Source organism: Gossypium arboreum, chromosome 11 (assembly GCF_025698485.1).
Source record: "Gossypium arboreum isolate Shixiya-1 chromosome 11, ASM2569848v2, whole genome shotgun sequence".
NCBI lineage: Eukaryota > Viridiplantae > Streptophyta > Magnoliopsida > Malvales > Malvaceae > Gossypium > Gossypium arboreum.
The window spans coordinates 40756051-40764874 of NC_069080.1; positions in this window are offsets into that span (position 1 = coordinate 40756051).

Here is an 8824-nt window from a genome sequence, read left to right on the forward strand (position 1 = left end):
TGGCGGCATTACTTGTTTGGAGAAAGGTGTCATATTTATTCGGACCACAAGAGTCTAAAATATTTGATGACTCGAGAGATTTAAACCTGCGACAAAGGCGTTGGCTTGAGTTGTTGAAAGACTATGAACTCATCATTGATTATCACCGGGAAAGGCCAACGTGGTGGCCGATGCTTTAAGTCACAAGGCTTTATGCGCTTTGAGAGCGATGGATGCTCATTTATCCGTTTCACCCGAGGAGGTGCTAGTAGTCGAATTAGAGGCCAAACCGTTATTGATTCATCAAATACTTGAATCTCGGAAGGTCGATATTTGAATTGGTCACTAAGCGAGCGAATGTGTTTGGATGAAGAATCGAAATTTGATTGACGACAATGACCGCTTGGCGTTCAAGGGTCGATTATGTATTCCAAGGAATTGAACTTGTTTCGATGATTTTGAGCGAGGCTCACGATGAGTCGAATGTCAATCCACCGGGTAGTACTAAAATGTACAATGACACAAACGCCAATTTTGGTGGCCGGTATGAAACGAGACATTTCAATTTGTTTCAAGGTGTCGATATGTCAACAAGTGAAAGCGGAACATCAAGTGTCATCGGGATTACTTGACCAATCATGATACGAATGGAAATGGGATCGAGTGACAATGGATTTTATATCGGATTACCGGTGTCGGCAAGTAAGAAAGATGCGATTTAGGTCATTGTTGATAGATGACCAAGTCGCTCATTTTATCCTGTCCGCACGGATTTTTCACTCGATAAATTGGCGAATTATCGTCTCCCAAATTGTTCGATTGCATGGGGTACTGTTTCTATCGTATCGGATAGAGACCCAAGATTTACATCGCGATTTTGGAAGAAATTGCAAGAGGCTTTGGGTACCAAGTCGCATTTTAGCACTTTTCATCCCCAAACCGATGGTCAATCTGAACGGATAATTCAAATCCTTGAGGATATGTTGAGATGTTGCATCCTTGAGTTTAGTGGTTCATGGGAAAGATATTTGCCTTTGATTGAATTCGCTTACAACAATAGCTTTCAATCAAGTATTAAGATGGCGCCTACGAGGCTTTATACGATCGTAAATGCCATACCCCATTATTCGGGTGAACTTATGAAGGTAAAATCTTGAGGTTGATTTGATTAAGGATGCCGGCGAGAAAGTTCGAGTAATTCGTGAAAGTTTGAAGGTCGCCGGATCGCCAAAAGTCGTATCGGATTTGAAAAGGAAAGGCATTGAATATCAAGTTGGAGACAAGGTATTTCTCAAAGTCTCACCACGGAAGAAGGTGCTTAGATTTGGCCGTAAGGAAAATTGAGCCGAGGTTCATCGGTCCGTATGAAGTATCCGAACGAGTTGGACCAGAGGCGTCCGATTAATGTTACCCCGAGCTTAAAAGGATTCACAATGTTTTCCATGTCTCGATGCTTGACGATATAGGTCGACCCGACACACGTAATTACTCCATCCGAGGTCGAGGTTGACCTAATTTGAGTTATGAAGAAGAGCGGTTCGCGATTCGATCGTGAAGTAAAAGAGTTGCGCAATAAGAAAATCCCATTAGTGAAAGTGTTGTGGCATAAACACGGAATTGAAGAAGCCACTTGAGAACTTGAGGACTCTATGAGAGAGTGATACCCGAGCCTATTTACGGTAAGATTTTCGGACGAAAATTTTTTAAGTGGGGAGAGTTGTGACACCCTAAATTGACCCTAGTCGGAAAGTGGTTTGGGACCACTAAACCGAGTCATAAAAATAATTAATTGTTATATTCTATGCTTACTATGTGTGTGCATGCATATGTGGAAGTTTCATTCTCTAATTTTACCAATTTTATGAGAAATTATTAAATAGGGATCAATGTGAACCATGGTGAAATATGATAGGCTAATTTTAAATGGCTTATTAGTGCATGTTAACACAAGGGTGGAGTTGCATGTCGAATAACCTATTTCCTAAGGTTAGTGGCTGGCCATGACATGATGATGGGCAAAGAAAACATGTCCTAGACATGTTGGCCTAGTGCATTATGGAAGGAAAATAAAGAAATGAAAAAAAGGAAAATGATGAAAAAAAAAAGTGTGGATGCCCCCTTGTTGCCGTGAGTTGAGGAAAAGAAAGGAGAAAAATTTTGTTGTTCATCCTTTCTCATTTTGTTACAATTGCCATGACTTGAGAAGAAGAAAAAAAGTGTCCATTCTCTCATTTTTCTTTGCATGGCCGAATGTACTAAGAAGAAAGGGGGAAGCTTGAGAAAATCAGCCATGGGAGCTTACTAGACTAAGGTGTTTTGATACAAGAAGGTATGTTTTATGCCACTCTTGAAAATGCATGCATAGTTTGGAAGATTGGTTCAAATTTTTCCTTGAATCTTGGATCGAAACTAAGTTGTTAGGTGAGTTAAATTTCGCCAAGAATGTTGTATTTCCTAATTAGTGTTTTGATGTTGTTGTGATGAAAGCATGGAGATGAGTGAGTTGAATGTTTAACAAAAGGAGATTTTTGTGCCATTGAGTTCTTGTTGTTATGTGTGTATGTGCATGAGTATTGGCCATGCTATAAAATTTATGTTGCAAAATGATTTAATGCTTAATGTGATATATAATAGTACTTGTGAATGAGCTTGAGAGCACCTAAATTATTAGTTGGAAGTGCGAATGTAGTCTTGGATGAATTTTAAAGAACAAAGAAATTTTGGGTGACTAGAGGCCAAGGACATTCGGCCAAAGGCTTGTGTGCTAGCAAAATTTGGCCTAGATGGGGTAAATGTTAAGTGTTAAATGCAATGGAAATGCTAGATTAATGTTGCACATTCGGCTATAGTTAGGCATGTTTATGATCTCATTTAGACGATTAGACATAAAAAGGGTGGTAATGAGGCTGAAAATTGTTGAATGGCTAGTTGGGTAATGAATGTAGCATTCGGCCATATGGGGTAAAAATGGGTCAAATGTTCGTGAAATAAAACTTTGTGAATTGATGAATTAATGATGATAGTATTGTTGATGTCATGTATATATGTATAAATATTTGGCAAGACAGTTAAACTAGTTAATTTATTGATTAGCTCAAGAAGCTAGAGGGGGAGAATCAAGCAAAAGCAAAGGAAAGAACATCGAATAGCGAGTTGGAACCATTTTACCCAACACAGGTAAGTCATTAAGCATATATTTGGCATTGTTTTAAATGATCATAATATCTATGCAATTGTGTTTAATGAGATGATATGTAAATGAAAATGTATGTGTATGGAATGATGACATTGTTGAATGTAAAAGAAATAGTGAAATGTGTAGAAAGTTTGCTTTCAGCACTAAGTGTCTGGGCAATACGTGTGTACGGTGGCGAGATTGGCACTAAGTGTGCATGCTGGAAATATATGGCACTAAGTGTGCATGCTGGAAATATCTGACCTTGGGTGTGCGAGCTCAAAGGGTATGGCACTATGTGTGCGGGCTTAAATCACATGGCACTAAGTGTGCGAAATCGAGTATTAAGCCTTTGTGTGTGCGTACTCTATATATATATATCTCCGATCGAACAATTATATGGAGGGTGTGTCTTCATCGAGTTGAGTATGGACAGCGGAAAGAGTAAGTACCTTGAGTTCGTGGCTAATAGATACTATGTTCATGCTCGGAGTTGAGTCGGTAAGTTTTAAATCTATGTGATGATTTCAATTGCATGATTGTTGCGGAAATGAAATGATGTATGGAAATTGCTTCAAATATCCTATTGAATAGTATATGAAATGTAAATGTATGACTTGGTATGAGATTGATCCGAAAGGTCTAAGGAACTATGGTATAGTTCGGTATGGTGGAACGCTGGGCCTTGTTTCATTATTTCATTTTATGATAATTTTAGTAACGGATGGTTGTGAAATGCTTATGACTTCTGAGTTATAAACTCACTCGGTGTTTTCTTGTCACCCATTTTAGGTCTCTTGGACTCGTATCGTTTGCGTGCTCGGAACCGTCGTTGAAGTCATCACACCGGCTGGAAATCTTTTGGTATTGTCTTCGTAGTTGAACTAGGAGAACATTTGGCATGTATAGGCTACTTTGTTTTGTTGAATCTCGGGTTGTAAACTTTAAGCCATGCGAAGATGGCCTATGTGGTCGGTTGAGTGTGAATCTATAACCTATAGGCACGAGCCTTAGAAACCTTAATTTTGATAAGGTGGCCATAGTTTGTATTATGTATGATGAAATAGTTGGCCATGGAAGAATTATGAAATAGTCATTGTTTGCTTTAGTACCAGATGCTGCCAGCAGCAGTGAGGTGAGATGGAAAAATCACTAAAAATAGTAGAAGTAGAATTAAATAGTGAATAAATTATGAAATTGAACCTTGATGAATCTATTTTCATATGGACAAAACGAAATGACCGTATGAGCTGTATTTTAAGAGATATTCAGGTTTTTACGAAACAGGGCCAGAACGGTTTCTGGATCCCTGCTCTGACTTGGAAAATTTACCATAAATTATCCAGAAACAATTAGAAGTCATGCCTTATATGCGTAGATTCCCTTTGAGTCTAGTTTCATTAGAAAGAAACGGCATGAGCATTAGAGCTCTGTACGAGATGATATCCAGGTCGTAATGCGTAAAGGTCAGTGTAGTCGAACCCTGAAACAGGGGTGACTTTAACTAATAAACTGTACCAATTGGCCCGACCAAAAATTCTAGAAATAAATCCATGGATGGATATATGAGTCTAGTTTCAGGGAAAATTGACGAAACTTATTTTCGAGTTCTGGAACTCGAGATATGATTTTTAAGGTGACAGTGATGCAGTTAACTAGCCTGCCTGGAACAGAAAAAGGAAAACAAAAAAAAAAATTTCCAAGAGAGGAATAAGTAAAGTAAGCCCGGTAACACCTCGTGGTCAAATCCGGTGACGGTCACGGGTTTGGGGTGTTACAAGGCTTCTTGTAGTTTCTTCTAAAATCTCAAAGTGAATCTCGGGTTTCTATCTGAAATGATCAACAACGGTACCCCGTGTAATCTCACAATCTCGGATATGTATAAGTCAACCAATCTATCAAAAGAGTAATCTGTCTATACAGGAATAAAGTAAGCAACTTCGTTAGTCTATCCACTACAACCCAAACAACATCTTTCTTTTTCAGGGTTAACTGTAGTCCAGTCACGAAGTCCATGGTGATCCTGTCCCATTTCCATTCGGGAACCATTACAGGCTATAATAAACCTGAAGGCACTTGGTGTTTAGCCTTGACCTGCTAACATATCAAGCATTTCGACACAAATTTAGAGATATCTCTTTTCATGCCATTCCACCAGTACATGGCCTTTAAATCATTATACATCTTGGTACTTCCCGGGTGAATTGACAGACAAATATCATGTGCCTCTTGCAAAATCTTCCGAATAAGCTCATCATCTTTGGGTACACAAACCCTATCTCGAAACATTAAACAACCATTATAATCAATTTGAAAATCAGATTTGACTCCCGTTTCACATTGTGCTCTTTTGATTTGTAAGTCACTATCATTGATCTGAGCTGCGCAAACATCTTGGAGAAATGTCGGTCTGGCTCTCAACTCTACAAAAACCAAACCATCATCAGATAACGCCAAATGCGTGTTCATAACCTTCAGAACAAACAAGGACTTTCTACTCAACACGTCAGCGACTACATTCGTTTTACCAGGATGGTAATCGATCACAAGCTCATAATCTTTAATCAACTCTAGCCACCTTCACTGTCTCAGATTTAATTCCTTTTGAGTCATTGATCGTGAGGTTTCGTGATAAGTTTTAAATATTTATAATTACTCGTTCTTGAACTAACTATTATCGCGATGTAGGCAAGTGTACCTATCGAACAGTAGTATAGTTTTAGCAAGACCGGATTGTCGAACCCAAAGGAACTAAGAGTACTAATAATGACTGTCTTTTTATTATCTAGCCTAAGAATAAAGAGGTTTTGATTTAATTAACTAATTATATAAACTAAGAATGTACAGAGAAAAGAATTGGGGAATTGCTTTTGGGAAAAATCGATTGACTTAAGACAATACCTAAGGAAAAATCCACCTAGACTTTACTTGTTATTCTGGCTCCGAATCGGACGATTTATTCATTCAACTTGTTTTGTAGAGATCCCTAATTTATGTTATTATCCCTATTCAAGACTAATAACGTCTAATCCCTAGATTGAATAATCGATACTTTTCTCTAATTAACATTCTAGGGTTGCATTTACTCGATTTATGGACCCCCTTATTAGGTTTCACCCTAACCCGGCAAAATCTTGTCACCTTATGTCTAGACGCACAATCAACTCCGCTTAATTATGAAAAACGTACTCTTAGACAGGGTCCATTCCTCCTCTGAATAAGAGCTTGTCTTGAATTAGTATCCTGGGATATTAAAACAAGAATTAAGAACACATAATTAAGAACAAGTTAAATATTTATCATACGATTCAGAAAATAATAACAAGATTCGTCTTAGGTTTCATTCCCCTTAGGTATTTAGGGGTTTTAGTTCATAACTAAATAAGAAAACATCTTAGAAGAATAAATAATACAAAATATAAAGAAAACCCAAAACTCCTGAAGGGAAATTGAGGAGAGATCTTCAGTCTGGATGATAAATCCGGCTTCTAAGATGGATCAATCGGCTTTCTTGGAGTAATTCCTTACCCCCTCTTCTCTGCCTCCTTTTTCCTCCTCCTCTAGGGTGTATTTATAGGCTTTGGAATGCCTTAAAGCCCTCAAAATTGGCCTTTTCCAAATTGGACTCAACTTGGGCTCGTCAGGGACACGCTCATGGTACACGCTGGTGTTCGATTACTTCAGGCCGTGTTCGAGCCTGCCAAATTGACACGGGCGTGTGGTCTGCCCGTGTGAGGAGGTCCAGGCCGTGTTGATTTCGTACTTTGGCCTATTTTCTCTGTTTTTGGCTCGTTTCTCATTCTTTTCGCTCTCTTACGCTCTCCTATGCTCTCTTAAGTATAAAACATGAAATTAAAGCATTAAGAGCATCGAATTCACCCATTCTAATGGAAAATCATCCAGAAAATGCGTTAAACATGTGGTAAAAATATGTATAATTTACGGTTTATCAAATACCCCCACACTCAAGCATTTGCTAGTTCTCAAGCAAAATTCTCAACTCATAATCAAAATAAATTCTTCTCTACTTATAATTTCTATCGATAATATCTCACATTAATCCATAAGTAATCATATATTGAGAATTCAACTAAAAGAACATAAAAGTTCCAAACATTCCAAGTGGAGCATTTTATTCATGCAAACATAGGTGTCTCCCCTCATCTAAGTAATTACCTTTGATTCAGAATATCACAAAGTTTTAAATTCTCACTAAAGATTCACTCAAATCACTCGAGGTGTTTTAAGGACAATAAATGAAGCACTCAATAGTCAATAATGAAAAGTCATTACCATAGGCTTGCATGAGAATTAAATCTCCACCACTATAATTTAAGATGATACATCAATCAAAAGGTGTTTAGAGGGTTGTAATGAGGCTTGGTTAGGGGGTTTGGTCACAAGCTAAAATAAAGGGTTAGAATCGAGATTAAATTGAAAAATTGCCTAACTAGCAAAAGAGTTAATCTTCACTTGCGTACAACAGAGCTTCTTCTCAGAATATGAAATTACAGATATGTATACATAGTTTTTTTTTTTTTAAGAACAAGTTAAATAATCATAGACTAACTTATTACAAACAAGACATAGCTAAGCAATTTCTTCAACTCAAATCTCGACAAAAATAAGAATCAAATTAATTTAGGAGATTTCAACAATCATAGGTTAAGGGTTAATATTGAGGTTAATACAAGGAATGGCTTGTTAGGCTCAAGGGGGTTTACTAGGGGTTAATCGTGGAGGTAGGCTTTTCATGGCATGAGTGGGTTAATCCTAAGTGCCTTGATCATTTTGATATATCAAATCAAATGGTGTGGTCTTGTCATGCATAATCAAGCAAGTTCTAAAATAACAGTTCAATACTGACGCACTCAAAGCAATAATAAAAGTGAGCATAAAAGGATTAATAATGCTCAAAAGGCCCAAAAATCTCACAAAAATTATGGCTTTTTGATATTTAGACTCGTGAATTCCAATTCAAAGTAATACCTAGACTTGGGGAAATAACCTATAATTTTAAATTCTTAAAAATCAACTCATCATGCTTGATTCTCTAATGTCTTAAAGTATAAATAATCAATGCATAAATGTCTATGTTTTAATTCAAGATATATCAATCAAAATCATAAATCAATTAAAATTTATCCTAAATATGATATGAAAGCTTTTTAAGAGAACAAGGCAATCATTCAGGGATTTTTCTGATAATGAAATAAACACCCCCCACACTTAAGATGTACATTACCCTCAATGTACAAAGATAGATATTAGCGTATAAAAATAAGATAGGGAGAGAAGTGAAACTTCCTGTATTAAGAATGGATGATATTCTTGGATTGACGAGATCGAGTATTAGAGATAACTCTGGATAGCAAGCTTGACTCTGAAGGTAAGCCATTTTAAAAAGGAAAACAAATGAATCTTAAAAACTTAATCAAAGAAAAATAAAATAAGATAATTATTCTAATTTTTCAAGTGGCACGGCCGGTGCACACGCCCTTGTGGTTCGTGTCCTGTCCGTGTTCATCGCGAATTGTGATGTCGTCACACGGCCTTCTCGCACGCCCGTGTGTATAGGCCGTGTGGCTACATGATCATGCCGCACAGTCGCGTCTGGCGTGGTTCACTTCTCCCACAGTCGTGTACGTTTTCGCACACCCGTGTCATTCT